The sequence below is a fragment of the Oryctolagus cuniculus genome, chromosome 2 (assembly GCF_051225735.1).
Source record: "Oryctolagus cuniculus isolate XC-2025 breed Fujian yellow rabbit chromosome 2, ASM5122573v1, whole genome shotgun sequence".
NCBI classification, from domain to species: domain Eukaryota; kingdom Metazoa; phylum Chordata; class Mammalia; order Lagomorpha; family Leporidae; genus Oryctolagus; species Oryctolagus cuniculus.
The window spans coordinates 36,622,602-36,640,261 of NC_142868.1; positions in this window are offsets into that span (position 1 = coordinate 36,622,602).

The window sequence follows — 17,660 nt, forward strand, 5'->3', positions numbered from 1 at the left end:
TTCTGGGAAGTGTGGCACTTACTAGAAGGTTTGGTATATAATACTTACTCAATTTTAGGAAGTTTCTTTCACAGTTTACCAATATTTTTTCAAAGAAATAGATTCATAGTTTACAAGGCCTCTGCATCATTTAAATAATATTTTTTCCTTCATTCTACTAATGAGATGAATTACATTGATGGATTTTATGTTATACAACTATTTTTTGTGTTTCTGGGATTAACCTCACCTGAACATATTATACACTTTTTTTTAATGAACTGTTGGATTCAGATAGCTAATTGCATGAACTTAAGTTATAGAATCATTTTAGGCCTAGATATCTTATCAGTAAAATGGAGATAACTGTGAAAGAGTTATTGTTCAATTATTCATGTTCAGAATGTGATGCACAATAAAGCCTATCAACATATTTATTAGAATAACATTTTTGCAATTAAGTGAGCTCCTATTTTTCCATTTTTGTGTTCTGATTTTGATAACATAGTTAGTCTAACCTCCAAAGCGAACTGGCCACCTCTGGACTTTTGAAAGCAAAAACTTTTTTTTTTTTTTTTTTTTTTTTTGACAGGCAGAGTGGACAGTGAGAGAGAGAGAGAGACAGACATTTGAGCAAAGGGAGCATTTACCATCTTATCAGGGAGTTTTTTTTTTTTTTATATTTCCCTTCCTTGAAAAGTACAACAGTAAGTATTACTGCATTAGTTTCCCATGGCTGCTATCAAAAATTTCCACAATCAAGGTGGCTCAAAAGAACAGAACTTTATTCTTTCACAATTCTGGGGACTGGAAGCATGAAATAAAGGTGTTGGCAGGGGTATGTTCCATCTGAAGGCTTCAGTGAAGATTTCTTGGATTCTCTCCTAGCTCCTGGTGGTGGTGGTGGAAGGTTCTTTGTCATTTAGCTGCAACAATGCAGTTTCTGCTTCTGTGTGTATATGCCTCTATGTACCCATGTGACAGCAGTTAGATTTGGGGCCTGCTCTAATACAATATTATCCTATTTTAATGTAACTAATTACACCTGCAAAATTCCCATTTTCAAATAAGACCACATTCTGAGTTTCTGAATAGACATGAATCTTTGGGATACTACTCAACTTGGTACAATAATCGGAAGATTGCTGCACATTTTCTATATCTCCAGAACCAGCTTATCCTGGAACTGCCCTCTCTCCCTTATCTTATTGGCTTCTTCAAGAGTATTTTTACTGCATATCTTAGTGTAGTAAGCCATATGGGGTCTTTAATACCCATGAATATTTTTAATTTGCCCTCATATTTGATTTATAATTCACTTCAATAGAAAATTCTAAGTGGATTAATTTTTATTACCTGAAATATGATTGTGCTTTTAAAATATTTATCTATATATTTATTTGAAAATAAGAATTACAGAGAAAGGGAGAGAGACACAGACAGAGACATTTTCCATCTGCTGGTTCACTCCCCAAGTAGCCATATGGCCAAGGCTGAGCCAAGCTCAAGCCAGGATCTAGGAGCTTCATTCACGTCTCTCATGTGGGTCGCAGGGGCCCATGTATTTGGGCCATCTTCTGCAACTTTTCTCAAGCCATTAACAGGGAGCTATATTGAAAGTAGAGTGGCCAGAACATGAACTGGTGCCTATACAGATGCTGGTGTTGCAGGCAGTGGTTTTACATGCTACTCAACAACACCAGCCCCAGTTGTGCTAACTTTTTAAAAAGACTTAGATTTTTTTTTTTGAGCAGTTTTAATTTCACAGGAAAATTGAGAGAAAGGTATAGAGATAGCCTGTGTGCTCTTTACTCCCACATACACATGTCCTTTCCCAATATTAACATGCACCAATAGAGTGGTACATTTATTATAATTGATGGACCTACATTGTCTATCATTATCACCGATCATTGGTTTACATTCAGATTCACTCTTGGTGTTATGCTTGCTTTGGGTTTGAAAAAAGTATAATGACATGCATACCATTACAGTGTTGCACAAAGTAGTTTCAAGTAGTTTCACAGACCTAGAAATCCTCTGTGCTCTAGCAGTTCACCTCTTTCTCCCACTAATTTTGGACAACCTGTGATCTTGCTACTGTCTAGTTTACTTTTTCAAAAACATCATATAATTGGCATCACATATGTAGCCTTTTTGTCTTAGTAATATACATTTAAGTTTCCTGCATGTCTCTTCATGGCTTAATAACCCATTTTTTAAGAGTGCTAAACGGTGTTCCATTGTCTAGCTGAATCACAATTTATTTACCCATTCAACTACAGATAGATATCTTGGTTGCTTCCAAATTTTGTTAATTATGAATAAAGCTATTAGAAAAATTTGTATGCAGATTTTTAGATGAATATAACTGTTCAGTTCATTTGAGTAACTACCAAGGAACACTGCTGAATATGGTAAGAGTATATTTCATTTGTAGGACACTGTCAAACTGTTTTCCAAAGTGGCTGCACCGCTATGCATTCTCAGTAGCAGTGAAGGAGAGTTTGTTGTTCCACATCCTCACTAACAAGCAAGAGTTGGCAGCACGACAGATTTTAGCCGTTCTAATAGGTATATACTGTTGCTTTAATTTGAATTTTCCTGTGACGTATGATATAGAGTATCTTTTTATACACTTATTTCCCATCTGTATATTATGTTTTATGAAGTATTGAATAGTTTTTGGATTTTTAAAAAATTTCTGTTGTTTTCCTATTTCTGAATTTTAAATGTTTTTTGTGTAGTTTGGACAATGGTCATTTATTAGTTATGTTTGCAAGTATTCTCTCTCTGTCTATGACTTCTACTTTTATCCTCTTGATAGTGTATTTTTCAGCACAGAAGACTATAATTTAATGGATTCCAATTATCTGTTCTTTTTTTGTAGACTATGCCTTTGGAGTCATATTTAAATTTTCATCACTGAAGCATAGGTCATTTATATTTTCTCCTGTTATTTTCTAGGAGTGTTATAGATGATCATTCTACATGTAGTCTGTGATTTCCTTGAGTGACATTTTGTAACGGGTGTAATCACTGAGTCTAGATCCAAGTATTATTGTTACTATTTTTATTTTGAATTTAGATATCCAGTTTTTCCAGTACTATTTGTTGAAAAGACTCCCATTTTCTCCAATGAATTGCCTTTGCTCCTTTGTCAGAGATTAGTTGATTACATTGATATGGGTCTTTTTCTGGATTCTATTCTGTTCCATTTATTTGTTTATTCTTTTGCTAATACCACGGTGTAAGTAGTATTTTTTTATAATTTTTTTTAAAAAAATTTTATTTGACAGGTAGGGTTACAGAAAGTGAGAGAGACAGAAAGAAAGGTCTTCCTTCCATTGGTTCACCCCCAAATGGCCACGATAGTCGGAGCTACGCCAATCCAAAGCCAGGAGCCAGGTGCCTCCTCCTGGTTTTCCATGCGGGTGCAGGGCCCAAGCACTTGGGCCATCCTCCACTGCCTTCCCAGGCCACAGCAGAAGCTGGACTGGAAGAGGAGCAACCGGTACTAGAACCGGTGCTGCAGGCGGAGGATTAACCTAGTATGCCACGGCGCCAGCCCCCCTGTAAGTAGTCTTGAAGTGTCAGTCCTCCAAATTTTTTCTTCCTGTTCAACATTATGCTGGCTATTCTAGGTCTTTTGCCTCTTCATATAAACTTTATATGGGTCATTTTGTTGTTTTCCACACAATAACTTGCTGGGATTTTTATTGGAATTCTGTTGAATCCATAGATCAAGTTGGAAAGAAGTAAAATCTTGAAAATATCAGTCTTCCTATCCATGAGCGAAAAATAGCTCTCCATTTATTTAACTCTTTGATTTTTTTTAATCAGAGTTTTTGTTGTGCTGACTTTTGCGTTCAGTATTGTTGTTGAAAGATTATCAGTCTGAGTAGGTTGTAAATAACAGACATTTATTTCTCATAATTCTGGAATCTGAGAAATCTAGTATTCAGGCAGTAGCATTTTTGGTGTCACATGAAGATTTACTTACTAATTCATAGAGGGACCATTTCATCTCTGTGTCTTTAGGTGGAGGAAGGAAGCTCTCCATGTCCTCTGTATAAGACTGCTAATCTTATTCATGAGGGTTGTACCTTCATGACATAATTACCCCTGAATTCCCATACTTAAGTGTTTTAGGGATTTCTCAAATATTCAGTTTGTAGCAATAATTTGTGAGCTTATGAATCCTTTCCATCTGAGGCCTTTCTTCCTGAAAAAATATATTTTGTTTCTTAAAATATTCATTTTTGGGTATTTTTTCTTTTTTTTTTTTTTTTTTTACTTCTAGGAACTCTGTTATCTATGTGTTATCCACGTGCTACCATAGTATACATACAAGTGTACTTCCAAAAGTTCATAGGGGCTGACATTGTTGCATAGAGGGTAAAGTCGATGCCTGGGATGCCAGCATCCCATATGGGTGCTGGTTGTGTCTAGGCTGCTCACTTCTGATCCAGCTCACTGCAGATGTCCTGGGAGAAGCAGCAGCAATGGCCCAAGTGGTTGGGTCCCTGCTACCCAGGTGGAATATCTAGATGAAGCTCCTGACTCATTCAGTCTTGCCCAGAGTTGGCTGCTGTAGCCATTTTGGGAGTGAACCAGTAGATGGAAAATCAATCAATCAATCTCTCTCTCTCTCTCTCTCTCTCTTTCCCTCCCTCCCTCTCCCCTCTCTCTCTTTCTCTGTCTTTCCCTCTTTCTCTGTAATTTTGACTTTTGAATAGATAATATTTTTTAAAAATTTCACAGAAAGTGGAACTAAAAGTTAAGTTATCTTTGGTATAAAAATGTTGAAATCCATGTACATGTGGGGTCTTCAAAAAGTTTATGGAAGGGCCTGGTGCCATGGCGCAGTAGGTTAATCCCCTGCCGGTGGCACTGGCATCCCATATGGGTGCCAGTTCTAGTCCCAGCTATTCATTTCCAATCTAGCTCTCTGCTATGGCTTGAGAAAGCAGTAGAAGATGGCCCAAGTCCTGGGGCCCCCACACCCACGTGGGAGACCCGGAAGAAGTGCCTGGCTCCTGGCTTCAGATTGGCACAGCTCCAGCCATTGTGGCCATTTGGGGAGTGAACCAATGGAGGGAAGACCTTTCTCTCTGTCTCTCCCTCTCACTGTTTGTAACTCTACCTCTCAGGTAAAATAAATAAAAACTTAAAAGATAAAAAAGTTTATGGAAAATGCTTATTTTGGATAGAGATCTTCTATCTACTGGTTCACTCTCCAAATGGCTGCTGTAGCTGGGGCTAGGCCAGACCAAAGCCAAGGGCCAGGAATCCCATCTGTGACTCTCAAATAAATGACAGGGAATCAACATTTGAGCTGTCATCTACTGCGTCCCAGGCACATTAGCAGGCAGCTAGATTGGAAACAGAGTAGCCAAGATTTGAACCATAATCCAGTGCCTGCCCCCTCTTATATTTTTCATATCTAATATTTCTATTTGGTTCTTCATCATAATATCTCAGTTGGTTTCATATTACTAATAACATCTTCCCTGTCTTCTTTTATTTTGAATTCTTGGCCCATCTTTGCAATAGTTCTGCCTCAGATAATTTATGTGGTTCAATTTTTTGTTGTTTTTGTTTTATGCAGTAGTTAGAATTCTCAGGTCCAATTTTTGCATTTTGACCCTTGGACTCATTCCTTTGGGTCTACTAACATGTGTGAGGCAGGGCCAAAGACTAGACCCTAATTCTTTTTTAATTTTTTTATTTATTCATTTGAAAGTCAGAGTTACACAGAAAGAGAAGAGGCAGAGAAGAGAGAGAGGTCTTCCATCTGAAGGTTAATTCCCCAATTGACAGCAACGGAAGCAGGAGCCAGGAGCTTCCTCTGGGCCTCCCACACAGGTGCAGGGGCCCAAGGACTCGGGCCATCTTTTACCGCTTTCCCAGGCCATAGCAGAGAGCAAGATCAGAAGTGGAGCAGCCGGGTCCCAAACCAGCAGCCATATGGGATGCTGGCGCTTCAGGCCAGGGCGTTAATCCACTGTGCCACAGCGCTGGCCCCAGTAGTTCTCAATTCTTTCACATGAAAAGGACCAGCATCATCATTTAAATCTGATCCAATCCATCTGGATCTTACAACATTCAGCAACTAAAATAAGTATAATAAGAAGGCAATGTTGGTGAAATATATAATACATGTTGGCAGCACTTGCCTCATTACAATTCACCTGTTTGCTTCTCCAGTTTCTTGCTTCTTTTGAAAGCTGTGGATTTTTCTTTTGCATTTCTGCTTAGCAGATTTCTCAGTCCCAACTCTGTTGGGTTTGACAGACACAGTTGCAGAGAGAGCAGAGTAAGAGCAGAAGAAACATGTACAGTCTGGCCCCGCAGTGACTGCTGTCTGCCACATCTCCTTTGACTTCTATGCACTTGCTGCTCAGTGGTCAGGGCTGGGTCAGGCCATGGGTGCTCTCCCATGTGAGTGCAGGGTCCCAAGTACTTGGGCCATCTTACACTGCTTTCCCAGGCACATTAGCAGGAGCTCACTCTCCAGCGCTGTTGCAGAGGCTCTTGGCTGCTGGAGTCTCGGGCCATGGGTGCCCACGCCCTCCACATAGGTCCACCGTGTCTCTCTAATTATGAAAGAGTTTCCTCTGCTGTTTTTTCCCGAACTCTTCCCTGAGACTACGCTATTTCCATTTTTATTAAACTGTCTTCTCCTGGACTAGATCAGTAAGCTCCCTCCCTATTCCACCATCTTGGAACTGCTTAGACCCAAATTCACAATTATCTTATTAAACTTAAAGAGGGGAAGATATCTCTACACACCAAAATACTACTGGTGATAGCACTCTCATTTGCTTTCATGCCACCAAGAAGCTCAGAGTTTCACCTTTAAATTAATAGAGAAGCAGCTTTTCAAAATAGCAGTATTTTTAGATTGAAAACCACCAGTTTACTCGTTATAGCATTAAGCCTCAGTGTACAGCACGTTAAGGACAGAGATCCTACATGAGGAGTAAGTGCACAGTGACTCCTGTTGTTGACTTTACCAATTGACACTCCTGTTTATGGCATCAGTAATCTCCCTATGCACCAGTTATGAGTTTCCAAGGCTATGGAAGCCCCTTGAGTTCTCCGACTCTTATCTTGTTTAGACACGGTCATAGTCAAAGTGGAGGTTCTCTCCTCCCTTCAGAGAAAGGCACCTCCCTCTTTGAAGACCTGTTCTTTCCACTGGGATCTCACTCACAGAGATCTTTTTGCCAGAGTGTCTTGGCTTTCCATGCCTGAAATACTCTCATGGGCTTTTCAGCTAGATCCGAGTGCCTTTAGGGCTGATTCTGAGGCCAGAGTGCTATTTAGGACATCCGCCATTCTATGAGTCTGCTGAGTATCTCACTTCCCATGTTGGATCACTCTCCCCTTTATTTATTCTATCGGTTGGTGTTAGCAGATACTAGACTTGTTTATGTGCTCCCTTTGACTCTTAGTCCTTTCATTATGATCAATTGTGAACTGAAATTGATCACTTGGAGTAGTGAGATGGCATTGGCACATGCCACCTTGATGGGATTGAATTGGAATCCCCTGGTATGTTTCCAACTCTACCAATTGGGGCAAGTCAGCCCGAGCATGCCCCAAATTATACATCTCTTCCTTCTCTTATTCCCACTCTTATGTTTAACAGGGATCACATTTCAGTTAATTTTCAACACTTAAGAATAACTGTGTGATAATTATATTTCACTTTGTGTTTCTATGGGGGTGCAAACGACTGAAATCTTTACTTAATGTACACTAAACTGATCTTCTGTAAAAAAAAAAAAAAAAAAAAGAAAGAAAGAAAGAAATTATCAATTCCCAACTTGACTCTCACTGGGATTAAACATGACAATAGGTCTGATCTGATTTCATCATCATTTAAAAAAAATCATCTATTATTTTTCACTTTATGTTTCTGTGTGGGAGCAAACTGTTGAAATACTTACTTAAGGTATACTAAGCTGATCTTCTGTATATTAAGATAATCGAAAATGAATCTTGATGTGAATGGAAGGGGAGAGGGAGTGGGAAAGGGGAGGGTTGTGGGTGGGAGGGACGGTATGGGGGGGGAAGCCATTGTAACACATGAGTCGTACTTTGGAAATTTATATTCATTAAATAAAAGATTAAAAAAAAAAAAAAGAAAACCACCAGTTTAGAATTTAAAGAGACAAGAAATAAAGAAGTTAATTTCCCACTTTACAAATGTAGCTTAGGTAATTTCACCTACTCTTCAATCTCATCAGGGCTATTTGAATTAATGTTGTTAATTTTGATAGCAAAAGGCTAGAATATGGTTATCCTAGACCAATGTAGGACAGGGAAGCAAGAGTCTACCTAGAACATTCTCTCATCATTTTATTGCCAGTTTTGGCTTTCATTGGCCTCAAGCTATCATAAAACATCTGCCTCTCAAAACTACTCCAGTTAAAAAAAAAAGCTTCTGGTTCCCTAGGGTTATCATGAATCTTATGTTTTGTATGTGTTACTTCTTGTAATCTATGCTTATCTCTTAGTTTCTATTCTAGGTTTGGGTCAAGGAACCCAGCAGTCCATACTATTTTGCCATCTGTTCTGGAGCTAGGAGACTGTGGTTATTCTTTGTATTTGGTAATGTGCTGATTTGGCTTAGTAGTAATGACAAGCCCTGGGAGCATTTAGACTCAGAGAACTTTCCAAATTTGGCACCTTCCCAATGCTGTGACAAAGGACATAGACATGGCTGATTGTTCTGCTGTGATTTGACTGGGGGCCTTGTTATTAACTAGCTTCCAATGAAATTTTAAAAGAAAAGGTTATTTTTTCACAGTGGCATTTGAGAAATTATTCTACAGGAAGTGGTATATACTTGTCCTTTCACTTGACAGAGAATACAAAGTACTTGGCTTGTTCATGACTCTGTAAACACATCTCAGTGAAAGAAAAGCTGATGTTTTAAATTTGTTGACAGTCCTTACTAAATTTACTTACTTGAATTCGTTAGCTCAAATCAAATGTGTCCAGTAACTTCAATTAATTATAATATTAGTTATATAAGTAGACTGGAAACAAATCAGTCATTAAATTATGATATCTTTCTGAAGTGATTTAATTTTATTATTTTGCTTTGTTTAGACCAACTGAATTTATATAAAACACTGATCATCATGGCCACTAACAGTTAACAAGTAAAATGTATTACTTCACAGAGACTGCCACACTTTTAGTTGAAAATATGTGATGCATTTGCATTTTACCCAGGCCTAATGCCTCTCAAGTACAAATATTAAGGTTCTTCCTTTCATGTCATGTTGATTCCTGGCCATCAAGGACTTGGCCAGGGTTGGGGGGGACTTTGTGATTTTCCTGGATCATTATAAAAGGGATGTGTTCACCTGAGGGTTAGCAAAGTCTCAGCTACAAATGGACAACACAATGGTAATATGCAAACTATTGCCAAGTGACCATTCTCATCAGTACTATAATGCCCTTAGCCGAAGAGAAATGGGATCAGTGTGGACTGAACAATGTGATGGAAAGGGAGATTAACATGAAACAAGATTGAAGAGATGGGGAGGAGCCTTGTGGGATCCACTGAAGGAATTTGGATATTAGTCTAAAGGTAATGCGAAGGACAACCAGTTTAATAGCACTTATCATCTAAAATATTCAAAATGATTATCTCTTGCCATCACATAAATATTTTCATTTCTTAAAGACCCTGTTCCAATAATTATGACTCCTTCTGCTGAATCAGTCTTACCATTTTAAAATTCAGGATCAGGACAGAATGCAACTGAATAAAAAAGAAAAACACACAGAACTGACTTCTCTGAGCAGATAGATTGTGGAGAGGCAAGTAGGGATAGCAGCTGGGAGGGTATTTGATAGCCCAAATAGAAGATAATGTTACTATGTGTACCAGGCTCTGCAATGTTACAAGTTCCCTGAGTGTGAATGTATACACACACACACACACACACACACATATGTTCATATCAGTGCTATCCTATGGAACATTGGACATCATAGAAATGTTTCTGCAGTGACCAATATAGTAGCCTCTTGCCACATATGGCTACTGAGCACTTGAAATGTTATTAGTAAGACAACACAAATGAACTCAACTTTGATAAATTAAACATTAAATAGCTACCTGTGCCTGGTGGGTTCCGTTTTGGAAAATGAAGATCTATAGGCTTCTCTCTTTCCCAAGCAGCTTCCTGGTGCTGGAGATCAGCTGGGTTCAGTTTTCTCTCACTAATGACTGCTTCTCTCTCCGTGGTTCCCACAGTCAGGACAGGTCTCAGGACAAACGGGCTAGTAGTAGGGTCATGCCCTGTTGTGTTTGATCTTGCTGTTCTTTCTCAGTTGAGAGTAACTCTCAGTGTCCCCAGGGCTTGAATGATTTGAAGCCTTGCTCTTTGCCATGTATTGTTACAGCATAAACGGAACACCATTTCCCTGTGTGCCTTCCCTTTTTAAACTTAAAGACTCCTTTTTGGGTCTCAATAAAATAAAATTCTTGCAAATCAGTGACTTTGACTTTCAAAGCTATTGCCTCTGATGACTTCAAGAATCTGTTTTTGAACATTAAAACGGAAAATCCCTAAAGATCGCTTCTCTTTGCTTTCATGTTTCAAAAATTCTAATTCCTCAAGGAGATAAGCACTCCTCTCACTGTCTCTGCAATGGTTTACGTATAATGTACTCTCTGAAAAGTGTGAAATTGAATATTTCTTAATAAATTATTACAAAGGGAAAGCAAGAGAACTCATACAGGCTACAATACTACCTCTGTAAAGATGCCCATCACTGTGATGGGAGGTGAAACTGAAGGGACTGAGAGTGGAGCTGAGAGATGTGGATGAGGTCACAGAGCCGCCTTATTGACTTCCAGTGACTGACAGAAGGCACTGGACCACGTGTTCCTCTTCCATGCTTAAGTCCAGGAAAGCTTATTTATGAACTCACTGAATACAGCATGAAACTTGAACAAAACTGTGAAGGAAGTATGTGAAGATTGTTTTAATCCCTTATCCTCTGCTTTGAATGGCTCAGACCCCATGTTCCATTTTCCTGGAGTTTTTATAATTCTCATTCCCATGGTCCTTGGTTTGGAAGAATTTAGAGTCTATCTGGGAGCTGGGAACTAAGCAATAAATATTCAAAAATATAAATATTCCAAGAGTCATAAAGAAAAGAAAGTGCTATCAGAGAGATCTCATGGAGCTCAGATGAGAGGATAAATGCAAAGTGATATCTATCTATGTGTCTATCACATGGAAGTTGAGCAGGGCTTGGACAAACAGGGTGCGACAAGGGCGATGACAAATAACAAAGGAGAATTTGCTCCAGGAAGACTGAATGAAGGGAAAAATGCAATTGGAGAGGAGGCCAAGAGCACAGGATTGAGTAGAAAGTTGGATTATTCCTCTAGGCAAAGTGGCAAGACCACTGAAGGATGTTACGGAGATGGTAGGTATCTAACAGGATACATTAACATTTCATAAAGATCACTCTGACTTCTTTGTGGAGAAGAGGATGGCGGGTGGAGGAGGAGTGAAGGAGGTGAACAAGCACCAAGAAGGCCACAGAATGAATAAAGGCAGAGAGGGTCATTAGTCTGACTAGAGTACAGACCAGGGGAAGAGAGAGCCGGACACATTCATGGCATATTTTTGAGAAGAAAATTTTAAGCTTGGCCCCACTGACATTTTGGGCCAGATAATTCTTTTTCGTGGGGGTTGCTCTGTTCATTGTATTCTGTTAAGCAGCACCCTTGGCCTCTTCCTCTGGTGGTAGCACTCCTTCCCCTCCCACCTCCCACATCAAATTGTGAAAACACAAAATATCTGGAGATATTTCCAAATAGCCCTTGGACAGCAAAATTCTCTCCAATTTAAAACCTCTGCATTTCACAGTAATGACCAATAGAGTATATGTAGGGGGTGGGTGATGGAGGGTGTCTTGAGTGATAATTATTTGAACAAGTAGGTGAGGAGGTGATTTATGGAAATGCAATGACAAGAATATTTGAGGTATATGTGTGAGTGTCTAGAGTTCATCTTTAGCATGGTAAATCTGGATGCCTTGATGACTTCAGGGGAAGGTATCAACGAGATAGTTGAATGCAGCAAGAGTTCTTGGCTACAAATACAGAGGAAGAGCTGTGGGGTTTAGGTTTGATCATTGATGAAGAGAATGCATATGAGAATAGAAGAGGCCTGGAGACTGCGCACAGAGGGATTTAATATTTACAACAACCAGGAGAATATGTCATTGAAAGAGGGAAACATCTAGCATGTTCCAAGAAGGGTGGTAAACTAAACTGAATGTGGCTAACAGTTGTAGCTACTGAAAAATTGATGAGCATTCACGAAATTTGGCAAAAACAGAGGTAACTGTAAAACTTAGTTGAAGGCTAGAGAAACTTTAGTGGAACAGCATTGGCTGAAGTCATATGAGGTTGGTTGGAATGAGAATGGAAAGTTGGAAGACCACACTTGCAGATAGCTATTTTGGAATTTTTCAATGAAGTGGGGAAATTGAACTTAACTAGAGAGATAGGAAGTCACAGGAGCCTTAATAAAGGAGGACAGATATTAAACTATGATTAGAGGCTGCTAGAAAAGGAACCAGTAAAGAAAGAAAGAGGTTGGAGATAAGATGAGAAAATAATAACAGATTCATCCAACTCCTCTAGTATGCATGCCACTTTTGGTTTTTATCATGAAGAAGACAATTATTTTCATTTAATGGAGAGAATATTATTGATGATGATGAATATTAACATTTATTGAGGATATATTGTGTTACAGTTTTCTCAGATGATTTAATTATCCCTACAAACTTGTAATATACATCTGGTTACTATAATTGAGGAATTAAAAAAAAAAGTTTATATAGGTTAAGTCACTTGTTTGAATGACAGACTTAGAATGTACTGCAACTCACTCTAGGACCTGCTAACTCGCCTTACCCCAGCACATAAGCTGTTAACAGAAGCAGAATCAAGAGTCAAGTAAACTGTCCTCTCCAATCATTGTGAAAATACAAGAGCTGTTGGAGGTTATCTTAAAGTTTTAGGACCACCTTGAATGAAGGTTACCTCTCACAGTGAAATACTATGTGGTTCCCTGTATTTGACTTTATGCTGAAATGATGACTGGTATACTGCCATCTTGATTAGTTAATTAACTAATGAAAAATTTAAGGAAGGCTCAAAGACTAACAGGGATGTGGTCTGGGCTCAGAGAAGATGGACTGATCTTTGAGTGGAAAGAGCTATCAGCAATGCCTAAATCTTGGACTGGATTCCTTCCTTGTCAAGCACCCTTTTCGGGACATGAGGCTAATATGTTTCCTGCCTGGGCTCACAGCTTCTGCTTGCCACACCTGCTGTGAATTATTGTTATAGCCCTCTAGTGGCTGGTCCAAAGTCCCTGGATAGGTTGGTGATTGGGATAGAAGGAAATGCCATTGGTCCTTTGACCCTGGACTTTTTTTTTTTTTTTTTTAATAATTCTAGCATTATTTCTAAATCCTGGTTATGTTTTACCAAGCATACAATTCCTGACATTTGATCCTGGTGTTAACCAGGATCTCACCTATCTTGACTTCCAGTTTTCTTTCCAATAATATCCATGAAGGAGCTCTTTGTGTATGTGTGTGTATGTGTACACATACATAGTGTGTATGTGTATGCACTCATGTATAAAAGCATTAGGTTGTATTTGTGGCTTAAGAGTGCCTTCCTTACATCCAAAGCCTGTTATGGCAAAATATAACCTCTGGCCATTTTCTGAGGAGAAGCAAAAACAAGCAAACAAAAAGACAATTCAAAGTTTTACCTGGACAGGCAAATTTATAGCACTGCCTTTTTATCTTACAGTCTTCCTTGATCACGTTTTTTTTCGTTTTCCAGGTGATGACACATAAATAAATTAGCTTTTCCACCTCAACTGTCTCTTGTAGCAAGGATGTAAGTTTTCTTGTCAAGGTGAATAAAGAGGGAGGCAGGAACCCACAGAGAGTGGAGAAATGGGAGCTGTATGGTGCAATTTATCTAGATGGGCTTGACACATTCCGTTTAATGTTAACAAAAAAAAAGGAGAGGAAGAAGAAAAAGAAAAATGCTTCAAAGTGAATTTGAAAAAGCAACTCTGGCTCAAATGGTTAGTGTACAGAAGTACTTGAGTCACCATATTTTAGAACCTAATATCCTAACTTTTAAGTATTTCTGACTCCATTAATATGAAAATGTAGCCATCGTTGCCCAGAGGTGAAGTCCTTCCTGTTTTTTCAGTTAATTGGAAGTAATCTCAGATTCTAGATCAGAAGAAAGAACAGGCAAAATGAGGGAAGTGCTTGAAGCCTATTGGGTAGGTGACCTCACGAAGTTCCCCATGTCTTATTAGCTGGAAGTTGTCAATACCTACAGAAGTAGTTGTGTGCACACAACCAGCCCTTGGACTTTGCAGTTACATTTCTAGATTTGTTTATTAGCATCGAAAGGAAATGATCTGGTCGAACAGTCAGAGTCCAGGTAACAGGGCAGGCTTGTCCCCTCCTGTGGCAGCTCTTGAGTACTGCAACAACCCTTCAGCCTGGCACTCAGGCAATAAAGGCATGAAGATTTGAGTTCCCAGAGAAAGCATTTTTGTTTGTTTGGGTGGGTGGTAAAGCCTGATGATATAGGAAATAATAAGTAGGATGTTTATAAGATTTGATGTTTATAAAAATTCAGCACTTATGAAAATACCTGGTGGCAATGAGTAAAATAGTGCACATAAGAGAGGGAAGAGATGTATAATTTGGGACATGCTCAAGCTGACTTGCCCCAAATGGTAGAGTTAGAAACAGACCAGGGGATTCCAATTCAATCCCATCAAGGTGGCATATACCAATGCCATCTCACTATTCCAAGTGATCAATTTCAGTTCACAATTGATCATAATGAAAGGACTAAGAGTCAAAGGGAGCACATAAACAAGTCTAGTACCTGCTAACACTAACCCATAGAATAAATAAGGGGGAGAGTGATCCAACATGGGAAGTGAGATACTCAGCAGACTCATAGAATGGCAGATGTCCTAAATAGCACTCTGGCCTCATAATCAGCCCTAAAGGCATTTGGATCAGGCTGAAAAGCCCATGAGAGTATTTCAGGCATGGAAAGCCAAGACACGCTGGCAAAAGATCTCTGTGAGTGAGATCCCAGTGGAAAGAACAGGTCTTCAAAGAAGGAGGTACCTTTCTCTGAAGGGAGGAGAGAACCTCCACTTTGACTATGACCTTGTCTAAACAAGATAAGAATCGGAGAACTCAGAGAGCTTCCATAGCCTTGGAAACTCATGACTGGAGCATAGGGAGATTACTGATGCCATAGACAGGAGTGTCAATTGGTAAAGTCAACAACAGGAGTCACTGTGCACTTACTCCTCATGTAGGATCACTGTCCTTAATGTGCTGTGCATTGAGATTTAATGCTATAACGAGTACTCAAATAATATATTTCACTTTGTGTTTCTATGGGGGTGCAAACTGTTGAAATCTTTACTTAATGTATACTAAACTGATCCTCTGTAAAAAAAAAAAAAAAAAAAAAAAAAAAGAAATTATCAACTCCCAACTTGACTCTCACTGGGATTAATCATGACAATAGGTCTGATCTGATTTCATCATCATTTAAAAAAAATCATCTATTATTTTTCACTTTATGTTTCTGTGTGGGAGCAAACTGCTGAAATCCTTACTTAATGTATACTAAGCTGATCTTCTGTATATTAAGATAATCGAAAATGAATCTTGATGTGAATGGAAGGGGAGAGGGAGTGGGAAAGGGGAGGGTTGTGGGTGGGAGGGACGGTATGGGGGGGAAGCCATTGTAATCCATAAATCGTACTTTGGAAATTTATATTCATTAAATAAAAGTTAAAAAAATAGTGCAGCATATAACATACTGATCATCCTTTCATTTTGAATCAAGAATTCACAGTGTCATAAGCATTTTGCTTATCCATGAAACTCATGATTGAATCAATAGTGGAGTCAGTACTATCATGTGGCTCTCCAATGCCAGCCAAGTGGCTGACAGTAATATTTTTTGAATGCTTTTAGAGAACCCAGAGGATTGTTGACCAGAAACACAATCCAGCAATATTAGCTTCCTTCTGACATGTCAGGATTGCCGGTGACTTTTTGTTTTCCCAAAGGTTCTTTCTGATCTTAGAGGCAGCACTGGATGAGCTGTGAACAAGATTCCAGCATCTGAGATTTGCACTGAGTTCGACTGACATTTCTTTTAAGACTTTAAAGTATCGTCAATTACAAGAGGCTTCCTGGTCCCACAGCAGTCAGAGCCCTCAGACGAGGCAAACATGCTTAGTACATGTGCGATTTGAAGGACTGGACTTTTCGAACTAGCCATCCAATTTTGGAAAGAATAAAAGGAAGTTATATAGATATGAAAAGATAAGGAATATACTTTATAAAATGAAAATATGATTTATAAAAGGAAAAACATTTCTATAATTTGAGTTCAAGCTGAGCCTTCTGGTTTAAAAAGTCATTAACTTTGATAGCGATTTTGTAGTGCTATTGTAAAGTTTCCCATTGCTTTTCTGATCTTCAACACAGAGTGCCATTCCACTTCATCTCTATTTATTCAGTGATAACATTTGATTAAGTCATGAAACTAGATTCTTGTCTCAGGAGGTTCGTTAACTTGGGTGTTTCAGGTCTCAACTGTTCACGTATTATCTGTTTATGCAATTAACTGTTGCTACCAATTTTGCTTCAAACTTTGGACACACTAGAATACAAAGTTGTTAGGAATGTTGATGTTGATTTTGAATGCGGTGTTTACATTCTCAGTGGTGGTGTGGAAAGAACACTGGTTTAGAGTTTGACACTTGTAGTGATGAAACGTCCATTTTCTTACAACAGGACAATTTTTAATCATTATGGATTCTCATGTTGAATGACTATACATTGGGAAGAAAAATGTTTAATTTCTGTGCATTCATTTATTCACTTTTCAACTATTAACTAAGTAGCTACTTTGAGAGGTACTATTCTCAATCTTTGATTAAGATGGACAGAATTCCTAATCTCATAGACTTTGTCTTTTAGCTGGAGAAAGGCAGGCAATAAATAATTACATCAGTCAGTTCTGACAGTCTTGAGTGTTACACAGGATTTCAATTAGATAATGTAACAGAATGCTTTGGCTGAGAGGGGTAACCCTCCAGGAGACAGGGTGATCAGAGATGTGACATTCAGATTTACCTGAGTGATGAAACAGCACTCACCTCGTGAGGGATCAGGGCAAACATGTCCCAAACACAGGGAACAGCAAATGCGAAGGCTAAATGAGGTTGGAAGGAGCTTGGTGTGTGTGAGGAACTGAGAAAAGGCTGGCCCTAGAGAAAGGCAAAGGCGAGACCATGCAATGTGTTTAGTCATAGCAAGGATTTGGATATTCTCTAAGTACAGTGGAAATCACTGGAGACATGTAAGAAGTGTAATTCCGTGGTTTGGTTTGCATTTTAAGAACTTATTTTGCTGTGTAGAAAACGGACTATCAGATACATGTTAAGAATGGAAACAGGAAGAACTGTCAGGAGGCCACGGCTCTTTTACAGGTAAGAGATGATGGTGGTTGGACGTGGAGATTATAAATGGAT